Raw genomic sequence first — 4,555 nt, forward strand, 5'->3', positions numbered from 1 at the left:
CTTGGGAGTGGTCCATCGCAGGCATATTCTCGCTTTACCAAATTCATAATAGTCCCCCAGCCAAACAGTCGCGTAATCCCTCGATGAATCGAACTGTTGTAGGTCCAACCTGCCCCAAGAAAGGATTGCATCGCCCCGTAACGACTGTGCGAAAGGACAAGTCTGCTAAACGAAGACATGTCCTTAGGATTCGCCTCCAACCCCTCCTTGGAGACTCGATGGCCTAAGTAATCCACCTTGCGCATCCCCCAATAGCTATTTACCACACTGATAGAGAGATTCCACTTAGTACACGCCTCCAGTAGGGATGTCACTCTTTCGCACAACTGATCACACGATTTCGCCGGGATTAGAATGTCGTCGATGTAAGATCTGCGTCCTAATACGGACGGGGTTCCAGGATCCCCTGGCTCTCCTGCCTCAAATGGATCTACTTCCGTATGATCTTCCCCGGATCCACCCCTTTTGGGTTCCGGTATTCGGGTGAATCCATAGCGGGCGTTATCGATTAGACGTTGGTAGATCTGGGTGCGTTCTTCAATCCAAACGGCATCCGGTTCCACTCGAACAGTCCGAACGGTGTGATGAATGCGGATATTGCGCGAGCTCGATCCGTCATAGTCACCACCCAGAAACCACTGGCCATGTCCAGAGAACCAGAGTACTTTATTAAAAACCACAGTACCAGAGTACTTTATCCAAATCTTCCAATAGCTCATTGATTAGAGGCATTGGATACATCATCAACCGGGTCAAGCCGTTAACTACCCGGTAATTAATGCACAGACGTATATCCACCCCGTTCTTCTTGATGATGATTACCACCGGAGATGCCCACGGGGACGTTGAGAAACTAATGATCTTGGCCTGCAGGGCCCTTAATCAGATCCGATAGTTTTTCTCGGAGCTGAGGTGCCACCTTCCGCATCCTTTGAGCGATCGGTTTCGCGTCGCCGACATCGGTGTCACATTTGACTCCGCGGGCAGCGGGCGGTAATGCATTACCTTTACTAATCAGCAGATGCCGGCTTTCCCAGATCTTATGACGTAACCGATCCACTTCCGCGGGCTTGTTCGCCCCTGGATCCACTTGGATATCGTCAATTGTGACCTCCTCGGTGGTCAGTGGTACCCCCGGGATCACCGCCAGGCCTTCTCCGAGATCCTCGGCGTGTAGTTCTTAGCCTTCAGGGTAACAGACTTGTTCATCTTCCGTCTTCGTCGGATCCACCATTGGATCCAAGCACCGCGACCCTCTTTCACCTGTCAGTCCTTCTGTCTTCGTGGGATCAGGTACCCTGGTACCGGGGAAACCACCAATTGGATCAACTTGATCATCTAGCGAGTTTAAACATGTGGTGAAGTGCTTTCTCAGAAATAAGAGAATGGACCTGACGAGGGGTCACTATCCGGAATCAGTGATAATGTCAAGTGATTAGAGAGGATTTGGATTGTCTGGCACGGATGCAAGTATCCTGTGGTGATTAGCCATGACGAGCAGCACCCCGTATGAAATGACGATGGATCTGGTGTGAGTGATGTTAGGGAAGGCAAGATCCACCAAGACCTATCTCGGATCAACCCTTACCAGGATTCACTTAGGTGGATATGGGATATACTATATACGGGTGGATCGAGTGTGGATCCTATGAAGGAATGATGGTAGGTGCCATCCGAAGGTGGATTTAGTAACCACGGCTAACGGGAAGTCAAGATCCACCGCGAGGTGTCCCGGATCCCATACTTCCGAGTTCGGATCCAAGGAGGTGAGGATCCCACATGAAGGGACCTGGATCCGGGATACAGGGATGATGGATGCAGTGGATCTCGAGCTTTCGTGGACAATGGAGATCACAGATGATCGCAAGACGATGTTGGATGATTGGAGAGCTCAGATCCACGACGAGTGTACACTTACAGTGAAGTGGATCCAAGCCACCTGGATCTGGATGAGTGTACCCATAATAGGGTGACCATAATGATTAAGCCATGGATCCGGTAGATCTGAGGATAATACAGCTGGGATGATGGGTCAAGGAAAGAAAGGACATGCGGCCGAGCCTGGTAAGGGAAATTAACAAGTAAAAGACATAGAAGGTAGAAATCCAGACAGGTACAGGCTTAAGTATCAATACAGTCTTCTATTTGCACAGTAGCACGCAAGTGCCCTTCCTGCCCTCAAGAACCGGAACTACATTGGCCGTACGAGCTCCGTGAAGGTTAGGAAATTGCGAATCTAGTGTTGGTAGTGATAGCTGGATAATACATTGGCCAGATCCTACAACCTAGTGAGCTTCCCTATACACGTGCAGATCCGACAGGTTAACCGAATTTACTACTTGGTCGGTTATACTCTAGAAGGTCTCAACGCTCAAGATCTCGTCACAGGAGGCGGCAAGTACGACGCCAAGGAAACGCAAAGGCAAGCGACACACCCGCAAGGCAACCCTACGGCCAGATCCACGATCTAGGCCCCGGATCCATAAGCTCGAATATTCGCTTAGGATTCGGAACAATCCACGGACGCAGAGTGAAGGTTTTCCACTTCTGCTCCACCCCATCTCCACGTCTCGCCAAGACACTCAAGCTTCACCACTTGAACTCTTCGAAAGTTACCGAGAGAGCAAGATCCCGCCCTACCGACGGGTACACAAGGTGAGGAAAGTTCAGCAGAACACGGATCATCGGGGGACCCCCTCCGTTAGTCGGTGTCTGGGCGCAGTTGGTAAGTTGGATCTGGCAATCTCGCAGATTTTGCTGATCCCGCTACACCACAATGGTGCGCGTGCTTAAATCTTTTGGTGACTCGGGATTTCACCGTGAGTCTTAAGAAGATGCTCAAGTGAAGATTGAGCCAGGGGAAGAGGCGTCGTCGGAGGTCGGATCGACGAAGACGCTGCTGATTGAAACAAGATCCGCAGATCGACGGAGTTTTGGTAGGAACTCTGTCGACGGAAGAGAGGTGGATCCGGATCCGGATCTAGAAGAGAAACCTCTCTATCCTCCCCAGGTCCCCTCGGGGACCCCTGCGGATCTTGACGCAAGTCAAGATCCGCTAACAAAACAAGGGAAAGTGAAGGCGAAACGGTATGCATGTGCAGATTCACCGGTTAAGCCAACACCGTACCTAAACCCAAGCCCGCTAGTCGAAGAAACAAGAAAGAAGACGAAAACGAGTAAGACTACGCGGAAGAAGATGCAAGCTCCAGAGTCGGAAGAAGACCAAGCTGGATCCAGGTCAAGCTGGTCCGACAAGGATCTCGAGTTTGTGTATCGCCACCAAGCTTTACGCGACTTCCTGCATCAAGATCCTGTCATGCAGATCCTGAATCCACGACAGATCGAAGATCCAAGGGAACCGGTGAGAGCACCAACGAAAACGGCGAACAAGTTGGTGGCAGTCAAAGATCTATTACGTTTGCTTACGGAGTCAGGCATCGTAGCTGGTGTGTTCGACGCAGAGGATATCTTCGAGCTAGACCTGGATCTCATAGTATCCGCGACGCGGGACCTCTTTGCCAGAGTTAAGTCCATCACCGGAGAAAGGTCGCGCACTATGGATCCAGTGTCGTCGCCGAGGATCAGCCAAGCTGCGTCCTCAAACTACGAATCCGCCGCTGAGGATGAGTCAGACACGTCGTCCGAACCACGACGCATGACTTTAGGACCCTCCGGGGCATCCATGCTGGAAGCGCGGGCGAGGATCCGAGGACAGGAAGCCCCTGTGAACGTGAAAGCTCGGGATCCAGTACGCCCTACGCGTGATTTGACACAATCCAGCCAGGATCGAGCCAGATCCGGCAAGAAGCCAGTGGGATTATCGTCAGATCAGGCTCGAGGTAATCGCCTCACGGATCCAGTCCCGCCAGTGGACCAGACGGCCACAGGCTCTTCCGACACTTCCGCGGGCACCCTGCAACGGCACTTTGAAGCTGCGATGAATCGCTTCCTGGCCGAACAGGGTATGAGAGCGCCCGTGCCACAAGTGCAAGTGCTCCATGAACATGGAGCACGGGACGTGGAGATGGAGTCAGTAGAGGGGGACAACTCCCATGATGAGTTCGACCCAGACGATCTGGATGGCCCATCCACTTCGGCAGCCGTGGTAGCAACGGCCACAGCCGGGGCAGGTGGATCGTCCATGATCCAGAAGGTACGGATCTCAGCTATATCGGACTTGAAGGAGTTCACGGGCAAGGATCAAGATGAGGACCGAGCGAGAACATGGATCAGCAAAGTCAAGTCGGCCCTCATGAGAGATCAAGCGTCGGATGCTGAGAAGTGTCTGACCTTTGCGGATCTGCTAGCGGGGCCAGCCAGGAACTGGTATCGGCAGCTGGGCAGATCAACCAGGAACAAGTGGCCAGATTTGCTGCGCAGTTTCCAGACCCAGTACTGTGGATTAGGAGTGTCGGTGGCACGACAATACTACCATGCTCGCCGCAGATCGGATGAATCCTCGTTGGAATACCTACATCGACTAAATGTGGCCGGTCTACGGGCCAAGTTGAAGATCAAGGATGGGGGATCCAAGGTACTGCGGGAACACGTGGAT

The sequence above is a fragment of the Phytophthora infestans genome, genomic scaffold (assembly GCF_000142945.1).
Source record: "Phytophthora infestans T30-4 supercont1.132 genomic scaffold, whole genome shotgun sequence".
NCBI classification, from domain to species: Eukaryota; Oomycota; class Peronosporomycetes; order Peronosporales; family Peronosporaceae; genus Phytophthora; species Phytophthora infestans.